Raw genomic sequence first — 17195 nt, 5'->3', positions numbered from 1 at the left:
AATATCTCCATCTGGGCTTTCAGTGTTGAGCCTTTAAGAACTAGTGTGGCTTTCTGAGATTACGTTCTGTATCATAAATCTTGCCTTGGATTTCCAGACAGAGATCCTGACACTGGTATATTTGGCTCAAAGGAAATGTGGAGTTGGAGGCTGAGGAATCTCTGTGTACCTCTGAATCACCTCCTGCCCAGCCATACCAAATTTTTTACCAGGTGTCTGGTCGTAAGACTATGTCATTGGCTCAATCTCTATTTTCTATTTGAGTTGAATATTTAGTTTGCATTACTTCTCAAAAGGCTGTACAAATGCTAATTTTGTTCTTTTATTTTCTGACCAGAAGCCATATATTACATTCTGGCTGGTGACAGAAAATACTGAGCAGTAAAATATAGAGCTGCAATTATCAAAGCAAGAATACTACTTTAAAAAATGCACTATTAAATTCTGTAGTAGACTGAAATTAATTACTCCTGGGCATGAAATATCTAATTGAGCAAAAAGGTTGTTAATGTTCTTTTCAGGACAAAAAATAGAAAAGTCTGACTCTATTCTGTTGTCCCCCACAAACTAGTAATTTGTCCATTTGATTTCTTTTGTTTAAAAATCTGAAAGGCATCTCCATTGAAAATCCAACCTTTAAAAGTTTTAATTATTCACTTCATATGTAATGATGTCCAAAGTTAAAAAAATAACAACTTGGTTATGCATCTTGTTATTTGGCAAATGATTATCAGACTTAAGACAATGACTACATAGTTAGATCTGTTTCCTAGAGGGTTAGATTGTAGTTTGAAATCTATATTCATAGTTGGCTACTGACAAAAAATTGTTGTAGTCAAGTGATGATATATAATTCTTACTTTTAAACTTAAAAAAAAGGCAAAATAATACAAAAGCATTCATTTTTAGGAGATTTCTTTGACAACCAGAATTTGAGGTGGGAAAAGAAACAAACACATTTATGTGCCTAAATCCCTGTTTTCTGACTTGTTCCCCAAACTTTATACTAGCAGCCATGAAGTCTCCTGATAGTTATATAACATGCAACACATTCTGTAAGAGGAAGCCACTAGTTACTTAATAATGCCACTAATGTATTAATTTTCTTCCATTTCCTTTTAGAATGTTAATAGGTTACCACTTTTTCTCATTGCAGGTGTGGCAAATTGTATTAATCACAATTATTTCTTTGTGCTCCAGTTTTGACTCACTTCCCTATAGCCTGGATATAGTTCCCCACCCCATTGACGATAAGCTTGGTGATACGACCTTCTTAAGCAAAAGAATCTTTCTGAACAGAAGCATTAAGTGGTTTGGCTTTCCATCTCTTATTCTCATCTATCGTGAGATCAGCATGTTTTTCCTTCAACCTGTAGTGTGTTATGATAAGACACGTGGAGCTGAGCCTAACAGAGCCACAACCAATTACAGCCTCCATGTGATGTGAGCAAGAAATAAATACGGATTGTTATAACTCACTACAATACTGGGGTGTGTGTTACTTGGCAAATGGTGACCAATACACCAAAGTATACCAACAGAATAAAACTTTTCTTTCTCTTTGTCTCATTCTTTCCTTAGTAGACACATTGTTCATTAAAACAAAAGTTCATTAGGGACAGATTTTGCGCAGAAACTGTGAGTTCCTTGACAGCAGGGCTGGCAATATTTCTGTTCATTTTGGTGTCTGCAGTGCCTAACATAGGGTAAGACACAATACTTGAATGAATAGTCACCTTGAACTGCACAGTCAACCTCTGTGTCCCCCAAAAGGATCTCTTTAATTCCCAGTTGGTTCTTCCCAACCTATCACTCTGAGGCCCCTCAATTGGTATTCTCTAAAATCTCAAATTAACCTCTACAAAAGAGGTATAGGAGAGAAGACCGTATAGAGAAATAATAATCCTAATAAAACAATAGTAGCATATATAGATTTAGTCCTTATCATGTGCTTAATGCTGAGCTAAGTAATTTAGTCTTTCTTTGAAAAAAATTTAAATGTCATAAGCCAATGAAATAAATTCAGGTATTTATTCTCTTTAATTTTTCTAAACAGAAGAGGAAGTAACTTTCACATTCTGTGGTTGGAAAGTGGCTAAATTTAAGATTTTGAGTTGAAACACTCTGATTAAAGAATTGAATTTTAATCTCATATCATCTATATAATATCCCAGATAATATATTTCAAAAAAATGTATTTCAAAGATTAATTGAATTTGAAGTTTTCATATTCTGATGTTTTCCATTGCCTTAGGAACAGCTTTCTTCAAATTGACCAGGGCACATTTTAATCATGTCAGGCTTCTCTAGGTTGGCAGTGATTTGGGTCATTGAGACAGAGAACATTAGAATTTTTTCGCTTTGTCCCTTCTCTTGGGTTCACCCTGATTAGCAGGTAATCTTAGAGGAAAGCTTTTACTCCTGACAGTTTTTTTTTTTTCTGCAAAGTGCACAAGGATTAATGGGACAAATTGCCTGCAAAAGTGCCTAGAGCTTTGGGGAGTGGAGAGGTGAAACAGGCCAAAGAATTATCCCCATACGTAAATCAGCACTGAGTTTTAAAGAGTAATCCTCTTTAAAGAGTAACAGTTAGGTTGTGATAAAAATCAACAAGTGCCAACCTTTAAGTAAAGGTTAAATGTTTCCCACTGATACCCAGATGTGAGAGGTTGGAGAAGAGAATTTTGGAATCAAAGTCTGAGCCTTCCTGGATCTTAGAGACCATTAAATCTAAACAATTTATTTTTTAAATGGAGGAAACCTGCCCAAAGTGCAAAATCAGTTAGGTTAAACGTCTTGCCCAAGGTCACAAAGCTAGTTAGGATTGATGAAGCAGAGAAATACTGATAAATGGAGGATACCAGTGACATGTATCATCAATGAGATTACCAAGAAGTTTGATGGGAGGACTGGGGTTGCTGGGTGGGTGGGGATGACTTCATTGAAAAGGCAAACTTGAGCTAATTCTGAAAGGATTTGAATTCCGTAAGGATTTGAATAAGTAAAAGAAAGAGTTTTATTTCATGTCATTACAACTCATTCAAGTTCAAAGGTTGAAATTTCCATGGTATGAAAAATCATGTCTTATAATTTGATGTAGGCTTAATAGAAGATATAGCACCTATAATTTACTGATGTTTTCTCAGCCTCTTAATTTAATTCTCTCCTTACTTCTGCAAACACATATTTTGTAAGTGTGAGGCATTGAATAAGTGCTAGGTTCTTGGAAAAAGAATAAGTAAGAATTAGTTATTCTTTACACCAAGGAGATGAGAAACTACATATCAATATTACGCTCTCCTGTTACAGAGTCGAGCATGGGAACTTGGGCAATAAATAATGAAGGCTTGTGGATGGCCAGAGAAGGCAGCGATTGATTCCAGCAGGAGAGACAATGGTTGTGCCCATAACCAACATTTGTATTGGGCTTACTGTGAGCTAGGCTATATTTAAAGGCTTTACATGCATTAATTTACTTAATCCTCACCACTGTCTCATGTGGTAGTTTCTATGTCAACAGGAATCTCTCAAACATCTCTTGGCTCTGTTTTCCTGTTTTGGCTGGATTCTTAGTGAATCTCGAAAGTGGTGAAAGAGTTGCAGCCTAAGTGGAGTCAGAGGCAAAAGGAAAAGTCAATATAATACTGATTCTGTCTTTATTTAAAAACCTGCTATATTTTCATCCTGTTTTTTTGCATTATTTTAAAATTTAATGTTTTTTATTGAGCAAACTTGGTATAAAACATTATATAGATTTCGGGTCTACAACATTATTATTTGATATCTGTATGCACTTACCACTGAAGCCTAAATACATCCCTCACCATATAATTGACCCATTGCGCCCACCTTCCATGTCTCTTCCCCTCTGGTCACCACCAATCTGTTCTTTGTGTCTATGAATGAATTCTTTATATATTTTGGATATTGCCCCTTGTTGGATATATGATTTCCAAGACACTCCCATTCAGTAGGTTGCCCTTTTGTTTTGATGGTTTATTTTTTCATTGTGCAGAAGCTCTTTAGTTTGATGTAATCCCACCTGTTTCTTTTTGCTTTTGTTTCCCTTGGCTTTGGAGTTAGATCCAATAAAATATCACAAAGGCCAATGTCAAGGAGCTTATGGCCTATATTCTAGGAATTTTGTGGCTCCAGGTCTTATATTCAAGTCTTCAGTCCTTTTTCAGTTAAATTTTATATATGGTGTAAATGGTCTAGTTTCATTCATATGCATGTGGCTGTCCAGTTTCCCTAAAACCATTTATTTAGGAGACTGTCCTTTTTCCATTGTATGTTTTGGCTCTTTTGTAATAACTTCCCATATATGTGTGGGTTTAATTCTATGTTCTCAATTCCGTTGATCTGTGTGTCTGTTTTTATGCTAATACCATACTATTTTGATAACTGTAGCTTTGCACTAATGCTTGAAATCAGGGTGTGTGATACCTCCATTTTTCTTCCTTTTTCTCAAGATTGTTTTGGCTATTTGAAGTAATTTGTGGTTCCATACTAACTTTAGAATTATTTGTTGTAGTTCTTTGAAAAATGCCATTGAAATTTTGATAGAGATTGCACTGAATCTGTAGATTGCTTTGTAGCAATGGACATTTCAGCAATATTCTTCCAAGCATGGAATATCTCTCCAATTATTTGCACCTTCAATTTCTTTCATCAGTGTCTTACAGTTTTCACTGTAAACAAGTTTCACCTCCTTCGGTTAAATTTACTTCTAGGTATTCTTTTTGATACAGTTGTAAATCAGATTGTTTTCTTAATTTCTCTATCTGATGATACATTATTAGTGTACAGAAATGGCACAGATTTCTGTGTGTTGATTTTATATCCTGCTAGTTTACTGACTTCACTTATTAGTTCTGATCTAATTGTCTAACAGGTTTTTTGGTAAGTCTTTTGGATTTTTTATGTATTGTATTATGCCATCTGCAAATAGGGATAATTTTACATCTTCCTTTCCAATTTAGATGCATTTTATTTCTTGCCCAACTGCTGTGGCTAAGACTTAGAATACTATGTTGAATAAAAGTGGTGAGAATGGGCATCCTTGTCTTGCTCCTGATCTTATGGGAAAAGTGTTTAGCTTTTCTTCACTGAGTATGATGGCACCTGTGTGACATCTAGCCTCACTTTTTTGAGAGTTTTTACTCTACTGGTGTTGAATTATTTCACATGCTATTTTTGTATTGAGATGATCATATGATTTTTATTCTTTATTTTGTTAATGTGGTGTATGTATCACATTGATGATTTGTGGGTGTAGAACCATCCGTGCATTCCTGGAAAAAAAATCCCACATAATCACAGTATATAATCCTTTTAATGTATTGTTGAATTTGCTTCATAGTATTTTCAGGATTTTTGCATGAAGGTTCATCAATTATAAGGGCCTGTAATTATCTGATTTCAGTATCCAGGTAAAAACTGCCTTCATAAAATGCATTTGTAAGCATTTCCTCCACTTTAATTTTTTGGAAGAGTTTCAGAAGGATAGGTATTAACTCTTCTTTTGAATGTTTGCTAGAACTGACCAGTGAAGCCATTTGGTGCTGGACTTTTGTTTGGGACATTTTTGATTACTGATTCTATTTCTTGAGTCTACTTAGATTTTCTATTTTTTTCATGATTCATTATTGGAATATTGAATGTTCTGGGAAATGATCCATTTCTTTTGGGTTGTCCAATTTTTTGTCACATAATTGAACATAGACACTTTTATCCTTTGTATTTCTGTGGTGTTAGTGGTAACTTTTCTTTCATTTCTGATTTTGTTTATTAGAGACCACTCTTTTTTCTTGGTTAGTCTGGGTAAACGTTTGTCAATTTTGTTTATGTTTTTAAAAAACCAACTCTTACTTCTTTTATCTTTTCTATTTTTTGTCTCATTTCATTTATTTCTGCTCTTATCTTTATCATTTCCTTCCTTCTACTGACTTTGAGTTTTATTTGTTCTTCTTTTTCTAGCTCTTTTAGGTATAAAGTTAGATGGTTTATTTGAAATTTGTCTTGTTTCTTAAAGTAGTCTTGTATTGCTATCATCTTCCCTCTTATAACTACTTTTGCTGCATCTCTAAGATTTTGGTATGTTGTAGTTCCATTTTCCTTTGTCTGAAGGTATTTTTTGATTTCATACATGATTTCTTCAATGATTCATTTGTTCAATAGCATTTTGTTTAATCTCCACATTTTGTGGTTTTTCTATTTTTCTTCTCATAGTTGATTTCTAGTTTCATACTGTGGTTGTTGGAGAAGATAGGTGGTTGCTATAATTTAATTCTTCTTGAATTTATTGAGGCTTGTTTTGTGGACTAATGTAATCTGTCCCAGAGAATGTTCTGTGTGCATTTGAGAAGAATGCTACTTTAGGATGGAATGTTCTGTATATATCTATTAAGTTCACCTGGTCTAATGGGTTGTTTAAGGCTGATAGTTCTTCATTAATTTTCTGCTTGGATGCTCTATCCATTGGCTTAAGTGGAGTGTTAAATCAGCTACCTATTGTATTGCTGCCAATTTCTCCCTTAAGGTCCATTAATATTTGCTTTATATATCTTGGTGCTCCTATGAAGGGTACATGTACATTTATAAATGTTACATGTTCTTGTGGGATTAACCCCTTTATTATTATGGAATGCTTTTCTTTGTATATTATTATATCTCTGTTTAATGTCGTGTATCACACTGACTGCTATGAAGATAATTATACTAGCAGTCTTTTTGTTACCCTTTCCATAGACTATCTTTCTCCATCCCTTTGCTTTTAGTTTGTGTTTGTTCCCAGTTCTGACAGCATATATATATATATATATATATATATATATATTTTTTTTACATTAAAAATTTTTTTATATTGGTATTATAAATTTACAATTACATGTGCAACATTATGGTTACTAGATTCCCCCCATTATCAAGTCCCCACCACATACCCCATTACAGTCACTGTCTATCAGCGTAGTAAGAGATAGCATATATTTTTAATAAGGCAGCAGTCTTATTTTGTTTTTATCCATTCAGCTGCTTTGTGTTTTGAATGGGGAGTTTAGTCCATTATATTACATTACATATTTAAATGTAATAATTACATTTAAAGTAATAAGGTCTGAACTTACTGCCACTTTTTAAATTATTTCCTGGCTGTTTTTGTAGTTCCTCTCTGTTCCTTTCCTCTCTTTTTCTTTTCCTTTGTGGTTTGATGGCTTTCCTTAGTGTAATGTTTACATTACTTTCTCATTTTCTTTTGTCTATTTACTGTAAGATTTCTCTTTAAAATTGCCATGAGGTTCTGATACAAGTTCCTATGTATGTAATGGTATGTTTCAAGTCGATAATGAATTTTTGAATACATTCCAAAACTACATTTTTTCTCTCATGTTTTATAATTTTGATATCACATATCTTTTTATTTTACACATTCTTTAATTATTGTAGTTCTAGTTAATTTTACTATTTTTTTTCCTTCAACCTTCATACTTGCTTTGTTAGTATATCATCTGTTAACTTTTACTAATATTTATCTTTACCAGTGGGAGTTTTACTTTTATTATATTTTCATGTTACTAATTAGTGCCGTTTTTTTGGCTTTAAAAAGGTCCCTCTAACATTTCTTTTAGGTCCAGTTTAGTAGTGATGAACTCCTTTAGCTTTTGATTCTCTGGAAAACTCTTGCAGTTCTGAATAGTAACCTTGCTGGGCAGATAATTCTTGTTGGGAAGGTTTTTCCTTTCAGCCCTTTCAATGTGTTGTGCCTCTTCCTTCTGGCTTGCAAAATTTCAGTTGGAAAATCTGCTAATAACGTTATAAGGTTTCTCTTGTATGCAGTAAGTGTAAGAAGCCATTTTTCTCTTGCTGCTTTTATCTTAAGTTTTAACTTTTACTACTTTAATTATAATGCATCTTTGGTGTTCTCTGTGGGATCATCTCACTTGGATCAAGAAAGTTTGCCATTTTATTTTTATTTTTTGGTTCCACATATAAGTGCAGTATTTGTCTTTGGCTTAGTTCATTTAGCATAATGCCTTCAAGGTCCATCCATGTTGCAAAAGGCAGGATTTCCTGGTGTGTGTGTATGTGTGTATGTGTGTGTGCACACACATACACACATATACACCACATTTTCTTCATCCATTTATTCATTGATGAACCCTTAGGTTACTTCCTTATCATGCTGATTGTGAATGATGCTGCAGTGAACAACATGGAGTGCAGATATCTCCTCAATATCCTGTTTTCACTTACTTTGGAGATAGTATCCCCACCCACCCAGAAGTGGAATTGAGTAGTTATATGTATGTGTGTATGTATGTATACATTTATATATATTTTAGTTAACCTCCATATTGTTTTCCATAATGGTTGCACCAATTTACATTCCCAGATAACTGAGATTTTTGATAACCCTCAGGTTTTGCACCCGAGGCAAGTACCTCTCCCCTCACCTCATCTTGGTCCTAGCCCAGAAGAAATACTCCCACCAATTTCGAAAGTGCTGCTTTAACCACCAGATAGGGTTGTCACTGGCCTGGCATTAATTCCATGCCCATCCCTGAACCAATCATTGCTGCTTAAGAGAAATGCAGTATTTTTATTGGGCTCTGGAGCTGGCTTTCCAACTTCTGAGGGTGTGGAAGAAGGGTGCCTTACTTATGGCTTCCCTGAAGTGGAGTCTGCAATGGGAATTCTTATTCAATTGATTTAATTTGGTGGTGGGGTGACGGTTGTATTCAGGAGGAAGGCATTGAGGAAATGGGAAAGTGCTAAACACCAGGATGGCTCCAGGTAAAGACAGGCTTCAGTGAGATGCCCCTCAGTGAGACCAGGGGGCCTGCCTTCTGTGCCCCCATGCTGGCCAGTCACTGGCTGAGGCCTAGTGGTGGTGGTGGCGGCAGTGGTAGTGGTTGGGGATGGGAGGTAGCTCTGTTCTGGTGGGGACACTTCTTTAGAGAATGGGGTGGCTGTTGAATTGTTACCAAGCAGCATGTCCCCAAGCCAGGGTTCCACATACCAGTAAAAGTGTCTGGCCAGGGCCTCCCCCAGTGGCCAGTACAAGGGGTGGTCCTGAAAGATATAGTAGTTGCCAGAAAGGGAAGTGAATGCTGCTTTGCCATTCCGCAGCTGTCCTCTGTACTTAGCTCCTTAGCAAAATAAACGACATTGACTGTCCCTTAATGACATCTATTTCAATGAAACAATGATATAACACACACTTCATATATCCCAGTTGGGAATACTGAAAGCAGGAACAGCTGCCTGAGCTGCCTTTTTGCTGCTTGGCTTATAAGTAAACGATTCCCTGGGAGAGTTTCCGGGCGGTGCTGCTGACACGAGCTCACCTTCCTGCTTTCACGCAACCTACCTGAGAGCATTACTGGGTTCATCTGACTGTCCACGTGCAGGCCTAGGAGTGACGCAATAAGAAAGCATTATGATGAGCAAAATGGACTTCTTCCTTGACGATTCCATTAGGGGAACTGTCCTGGCATTTGGAGTTTCCATGTACTGGGCAGATTGCCCTGGTTGAGTGAGCTTCAGGAGAGGACAGAGGAGAAACCGCTGTCCGCTGCAGGTCCTGCCGGGGAGCCTGCATAAATGCTCCTCTGTCAGCGAGGGAAGGGGCCCTGTCACCCTTTCATTAGTAGTAATTGAATGCCTACAGAGGCAGTAATTACAGATACCAGCCAGGCCTCGCAGGCTCATCTGTCTTGCTTATCATCACAGTAAGAGTATTGATGATCAGCAGGGTTCCCCCTTCCGTTGGATGGGGACAGGGAAAGGGGAGTAATAAGGCCTGGTAAGCATTGTGTAACACATGCCTGCGGGGAAAAGGCAGATCGGAAGTGCTGAGCAATGGAGACCACTTGATTTCCTGGGGCATCCAGGCTGCTAACAGTCTTATGTGCATCCTTTGCAGGGGTTTATGCTCAGATTCTCCATCATCTTAGCATCCTTGCTTTTGCCAGAAGCACGGAACCCCAAAGACACCAAGCAAGCCAAACAGCTCCCTTCTAAGTCACCTTTCTGCAGGTACTATTAAAAAAATAAATAATGATAAAGATAAGAATGAAATAGAATAGAATAATGGCTAGGGAACTAACTCATTATTCTGAAGAGTGGTAAGTAAACGGAAAGAGCCAAACATTTAACTGGCTTTGGCTGTACGACACTGTGTCTGGGTAACCAAAGGATTGGTGGGTGGAAGTTTCTCTTTACAGAAGCAGTCAACTAAAAAGAGATGGTAGAATTAGAGCAGTAGTTCTCAAACACTAGTGAGCATCACAGTCACCTGAGGCCTCATTAAAACACATATACCAGCCCTGCTCCCCCAACTGCAGAGTTTCGGATTCTGAGGTCTGGGATGAGCATGGAGAATCTACATTTCTGATGACTTCTTGGGCTTTGGTGCTACTGCTGGTCTGGGGTCCACATTTTGAGAACTGCTGGACTCCAGCATCCCTGTCTTGCAAAAACCTTAACAAAATAACAAATGTAGGAATTGACCATCAGTGACGGAATGTCACAAAAAAACGCAGCTACACAATGCATGCATCTTGGGGGAGGCTCCCAGACCCGCCTATGAAAAAGGTCAAAATACTGATCCTGAACCAGGCAAGCCAAATCTAACAGAGAGGACCTGTTTTTTAAAAAAATTATCTATCTATTTATTTATTCATTCATTCATTCATTTATTTTGGTATCATTAATCTACAATTACAGAAAGAACATTATGTTTACTAGGTTCCCCCCTTCACCAAGTCCCCCCACCATACCCCTTCACAGTCACTGCAGAGTGGACCTGTTTTGATGCTACTCCAATCCAATGAACTGTGCAAACGAAAACTGTAAGACAAGCCGAGAAACTTGAAAGTTGAACCAGATATTTGATGAACATGGTAATAATTCTGATGTTGTCTTCACATGCCTGGAATCCTTCCTAACATACTGCCTTTCTCTGCATCTCTCTCTCTCTGTGTTCTGTATCTTTCTAGATTTCAATTTAAATGTGTATTTCTACATTTTCTGTCTCAATCTCTCACATCTCTCTTTTTCTCTGTGTCTCTTTATCTCTCTCTCATTCTCTCTGCTCTTACCCTCATGCGTCCTCCCAGCTTCTGCCACCTTGTTTTCTGGTCCCCTTCTCAGAAAAGCACATTAAATTGCTCACAAGTGTTGCTGTGCGTTTCCGACTTCCTGTTCTTTCCTCCATCCACCCCAATTAGGTTTTTCTTCCTTCCATTCTACTCAAATTGTCTTCAACAAAGTAATTGATAGTGTCCACCCATATTTCCAGATCCACTCCTCTGTACTCAGTACTTGACCTCAAAGCATTAGGCAGTAGCTACTCCTTCCTCATTGATTTATTGCTTTCTTGGTGTATTAGTCTGGATCAGTGAATGTGCCATAAGAAATAATCATACAATCTCAGTGGCTTAACATCATGAAATTTCAATTTTTGCTTATTACACTATACATTGTTGTAGCAAAGGGGAAAAGAACAGGGAGGATTATGTGGGACATTTTTATGGGCAGGCTTGGAATAACAGATACCACGTTCACCCACATTCCACTGGCCATTTGCCATTCCCTGGTCCTTCCTGGATGCAAGGGGTGCCAAGAAATATAGTTCCTGGCTGGGCACTTGTGTCCCAGCCTTCCTCTATGGTGTGGAAAGTGAGTGTGAGTCTGTGGTGGACAACTAACCTTTCTTGGCCGTAGGTGGAGGGGCAGGCAAGTACCAGGTCATGTAAGTATGTTCCCAAGTCTGCAACCAGTGCTCAGATACTGTCTCCTCAAATCCCACCTCTGCTTTGGCCAGTGGAAGTCACCCATCCAGGTCACCTGCTTCCTCTCTAGGGGAAGTCTTAGCTCCTTATGATGACATCCACAGGTAAAGATTTCATGGGACCCCCGGGTGACCCCTGCACATAGATCTTCTCCATAAAGTTGACCATTTAATCCAAGATGCCCTCTCACAAGCCGCCAGTAGAAGCTTCATTGTCCTAATACAGAGGAAGTAGATTTCTCAGTGGGAGGCACATATTTAATATGATCTCTGTGTTCTTTGGGCTCTGGTGTATACTCTGAGATCTTTAAGGTCATAGAAGGAACATCATTACCCAGCACTGCACCACAATTCTGCAATTCTTTCTATATTACACTTAAAAAAATCCTGTATTAGAAGTACTAGATGTGTGCAGAATTACTGGTTTTATTCCATGTGGATGCTTAAGGCTTTTTATATTATTATGCTCATAAAAATTATAAGAGCCCTCACCATGCTTCTGTCTTATTTTGAAGATGATGTATTATGTGGTAGATCTCTTGATAGTGTCTCTGTGTCATCACGGGGGCTGGCTCAGGGTCATTCACACTGCAGGGTTTGCATGGGCATGTGAGCGCTGGACACTCAAGCCAGGCATGACCTTTGCACGTGGGGTTGCAGGATGGAGAGTTTCATACTTGGCCTGACTGTGACCCCACTCAGCCTTTGGAAACATCTCCTTACAGACTGCTCTAGTTTCCTCTTCTGTGAGTTGGGCCACATGGATTTGATATGGTTAAAAAACTGGAGCACAAATACTCATCCTTAAGAGTGTTTATATCTGCTGTTCAACACCTCAATAACAGCCTTACTTTATTATTATTTTTATGGATAATTCATGCTCATGTGCAGTTTTGCATCATACAGGTTAACATGAGCACATGACTACTGAGCAAATAAGTTGGAGGAAGTAAGACCTAGAAAGCCATCTCTTTGGGGAAATTTCTAGTGCCTGAGTTCTCCTTGATACCATTTTATTGATTTCAAACTCAGTTATATTATTTCCAGATATGTATACCAGACATATTATGATACATTCTGGGGAGAAAAAATAATAAAGAAAACTATCCTCAGTCACAGCAGCTTGATAGAAGAGCTAATAAACCTTTCACTTCTGTAGTAGTTCAAGTAGCATTTACTCAGCGTGCATATGCCAGGCCTTGTGGCTGGAATGATAAACCTGGTGGGCATGGTTTCTGCCCTCATGGACCTTACAGTTTAGGAGCAGACACAGACCACTCACCAGATGATTACCACTAAATGTGTTCTGTGCTGCCAAAGCCCAAGTGTGGGTGTTATGAGAGCACAAAAGAGGAATTCACCTGGTCATTATGGCTTTCAAGATCATAGAGTCATAAGGTCGACAAGGCTTTGAAGAGGAGTTGATGTATGTGCTGAAACCAGAAAAATGAGTAAAATTAGTCTAGGAAAAGGAGGAATGGAGAGGCTAGAGAAGTAAGTGTGCTGATTAGAGGAACAGCTCTGTGGACCTTCCCTTGTCCCCTTCTGTGCAGAGTCAGCTAGTTTTTCTCCAATGTGTGTTTTTCCTTCTTCTCTTATTAATAGAAGCTGCAGTTTTTAGCTGAGGACATGGTCATCATGAATAAAGGCTACATTTCCCACCTTTTTATAAATAGCCAGAAGTGATCAGGTCACTTGGTGTTACCAGGCAATGGAATATAGTATATGTAGTGACCAACTTCTAGGAAAAATCCATAGAGAATATGTTCATGCCCTTCCCTTTTTTTTTCCCTTGCTGGGTGGAGCTGGTGTAACCATCTTGGGCCTTGAGTATATGTCATTTATTGAGCAACAAGATGAAAGGAATCTGGGTTCTCAATGGGAGTAATAAAGCATCTTCTTGGACTTCCTACCTTAACATTTGAGAGAAATAAAGTTAAACCTTATTAAAGTTCCTGTTGTTTGAGGTTTTCTACCACAGTCCGTACTAATCCTAGTCAATCCACCTTTGTTGCCATGCCTGCCTCCTGCTGGCTTCTGAAAAAGTAATCATTAAATATCTGACTCTTGTTTATAAGCTGGTCTCGTCCACTTGGTAATGGGCTAAGATGGCCTTTCTAGGTGAATCCTTGAGCTGTTGAGAGCAGATACATGATCTTTGTGGTTTTTGTCTTAGGTTAATTTGTATTCCACTTCAGATATTTCCCCAAATCAACATACACATTCATTTCCTTTGTACTTCCAGTGTCCCTCCTCTCTTCCTCTTTTCTCTAGGGTAAAGAGGTAGGTAGTGGCCAGAACAGTGTTGATATGTGTTTTGGATGTATGTGTTGGGTGGATAGACAATTTAGAAATAACCAGACACAGAAACGAAAGAGGAATGGGGGTTAGGAGAGCTAGTTGGTATTTTTCAATAGGCAAATGGCACCGTTTCCAGGGAATGCTTTCACTGCTCATTTCTTAAAACGTTGTTTATTTTAGAAGACTTTTGGATTTACAGAAAAACTGTGGAGATGGTATGCAGAGTGTTCTTATGTACACCACACCCGTTTCTTCTCTTCCTAACAAGGTGTTGTTTCAGGTTCACTTGCTTATCTCCTGCACCAGTTCTAGAATGAGCCATCTCTCCAGTGAGCCTTGATTCCTTTCATTGGAGAATGGTATGAGAAGCCAAGTTCTGGGCGCTAGGAGTGCTTCCGACTATTGGGTATGGGTGCATCCATGCCCTCCTACCGAGAGAACAAGGATTCAGACGTGTGTGCCAGCCTGCACATTGCACATACCTAGAACTATTTCTATATGGAACTTTATCTGTATTATGCTAAATATGATTTCATACTGATGTCTCTAAATCTAATCTATTATTACCACATAGATCACTCTAGCCTTCTCCCCACATTTATCTGCGAACTGCCCTTCCAGTAGTGAGAAGCCTGCCCCCACCATCTGCCATTCTTTCACTTAATTGTTTAACTCCAGTATACATGTTGAGTCGTATCAGAATTGTTAACATGTCCACGAGGGAAAGAACTTTATCAGTGGGAGTACAGAGCTTTGCCCTTAGTTTTAGACTCCCAGCCCCCCCCCATTTCCAGAGTTACTGAGATCAGCACCTTTCTTCACTGTCCCTAGGTTGTTGCATACATTTGTGATGCAATTAGTGTGTATTCACATTCTGCATTCAGTCGTCAAATGTCTAACCTCTTAACTGATTTTTAAAAAATTTGTGTACATTACACTTTACTCTTTGCGCTCTGTAGCTCTTTGGTTTAGACAAAGGCATAGTTTCATGGCCATCATTGCAGTATCATACAGAATAGTTTCACCAAGCTAAAAATCCCCCATGCTGCACCTACTCAACGTTTCTATCTCCTGAATCCATGGCACCTACTGTTTTTTTTTTAATCATTGCTATTGTTTTGCCCTTTTAAAAATGTTATATAATTGTACTCATATACTATGTAGCATTTTTATAGTAGTTTCTTTCACTTACAAATATGCATGAAGATTCACCTGTGTCTTTCCATGGTTTGATAGCTCATTTATTTATTATATTATTAGGGTATCACTGATATACACTCTTATGACAGTTTTACATGATCAACATTGTGGTTATACATTCATCCATATTATCAAGTCCCCCCCACACCCCATTGCAGTCACTGTCCATCAGTGTAGTAAGATGCCACAGAGTCACAGCAGGTCTTCTCTGTGCTACACTGTTTTCCCCATAACCCCCCTCCCCAAACACCATGTGTGCCAATCATAATGCCCTTCAATCCCCTCTCCCTCCGTCCACACTGGCCCTCTCCCACCCTTCTGTTTGGTAACAGTCCCTTCTTGGAGTCTGTGAGTCGCCTGCTGTTTTTATCTTTCAGATTTGCTTTTTTGTTATATTCCACAAATGAGGAAAATAATTTGGTACTTGTCATTCTCCACCTGGCTTATTTCACTGAGCATAATACCCTCTAGCTCCATCCATGTTGTTGCAAATGGTAGGATTTGTTTTCTTCTTATGGCTGAATAGTATTCCATTGTGTATATGTACTACATCTTCTTTATCCATTCATCTACTGATGGACACTTAGGCTGCTTCCATTTCTTGGCTATTGTAAATAGTGCTGCGATAAACATAGGGGTGCATATGTCTTTTTGAATCTGTGATCTTGTTTTCTTTGGGTGAATTCCTAGGAGTGGAATTCCTGGGTCTAATGGTATTTTTCTTTTTAGTTTTTTGAGGAACCTCCATATTGCTTTTCACAATGGTTGAACTAATTCACATTCCCACCAGCAGTGTAGGAAGGTTGCCCTTTCTCCACATCCTCACCAGCATTTGTTCCTTGTCTTTTGTATGTTGGTCATCCTGACTGGTGTGAGGTGATATCTGATTGTGGTTTTAATTTGCATTTCCCTGATGATTAGCAATATGGAACACCTTTTCATATGCCTGTTCGCCATCTGGATTTCTTCTTTGGAGAAGTGTCTCTTCAGATCCTCTGCCCATTTATTAATCAGGTTGTTTGCATTTGGGTGTTGAGGCATGTGAGTTCTTTATATATTTTGGACGTTAACCCCTTGTCGGATCTGTCATTTACAAATATATTCTCCCATACTGTAGGATGCCTTTTTGTTTTACTGATGGTGTCCTTTGCTGTACAGAAGCTTTTTAGTTTGATGTAGTACAATGTGTTCATTTCTGCTTTTGTTTCTCTTGCCCAAGGAGATGTGTCCAGAAAAAAGTTGCTCATGTTTACATTCAAGAGATTTTTGCCTGTTTTCTTCTAAGAGTTTTATGGTTTCATGGCTTACATTCAGGTCTTTGATCCATTTTGAGTTCACTTTTGTGTATGGAGTTAGACAATAATCCAGTTTCATTCTCTTACTTGTAGCTGTGCAGTTTTGCCAACACAGGTTGTTGAAGAAGCTGATATCCCCATTGGATATCCATGGATCCTTTATTGTATATTAATTGGCCAAATATGCTTGGGTTTATATCTGGGCCTTCTATTCTGTTCCATTATTGGTCTATAGTTCTGTTCTTGTGCCAGTACCCAATTGTCTCAATTATTGTGGCTTTGTAGTAGAGCTTGAAGTCAGGGAGCATAATCCCCCCCAGGATTTTGGCTATTTGGGGTCTTTTGTGGTTCCATATGAATTTTAGAACTATTTGTTCTTTTGTTGAAGAATGTTATTAGTATTTTGATAGTGATTGCATTGAATCTGTAGATTGCTTTAGGCAGGATGGCCATTTTGACAATGTTAAATCTTCCTATCCATGAGCACGTGATGTATTTCCATTTATTGGTATCTTCTTTAATTTCTCTCATGTGTGTCATGTAGTTTCCAGGTTATAAGTCTTTCACCCCCTTGCTTGATTTATCCCTAGGTATTTTATTCTTTT

The 17195-nt window shown here is 38.2% G+C and overlaps 1 long non-coding RNA gene across 1 annotated transcript in view; it reads left to right on the top strand.

The window, feature by feature from the left end:
- LOC140848142 (uncharacterized) overlaps positions 1-11051 on the top strand; it is a 152238-nt gene extending 141187 nt beyond the window's left edge. Inside the window, exons 5-6 of the long non-coding RNA XR_012128687.1 lie at positions 9926-10038; positions 10792-11051. This is a non-coding gene — a long non-coding RNA (uncharacterized lncRNA). The remainder of the gene's footprint in view (positions 1-9925; positions 10039-10791) is intronic.
- Positions 11052-17195: the final 6144 nt, after the last annotated feature.

Source organism: Manis javanica, chromosome 3, assembly GCF_040802235.1.
Source record: "Manis javanica isolate MJ-LG chromosome 3, MJ_LKY, whole genome shotgun sequence".
NCBI lineage: Eukaryota > Metazoa > Chordata > Mammalia > Pholidota > Manidae > Manis > Manis javanica.
The sequence above is the reverse complement of the archived record's forward strand: the minus strand, read 5'-3'. Positions and strand labels throughout refer to the sequence as shown.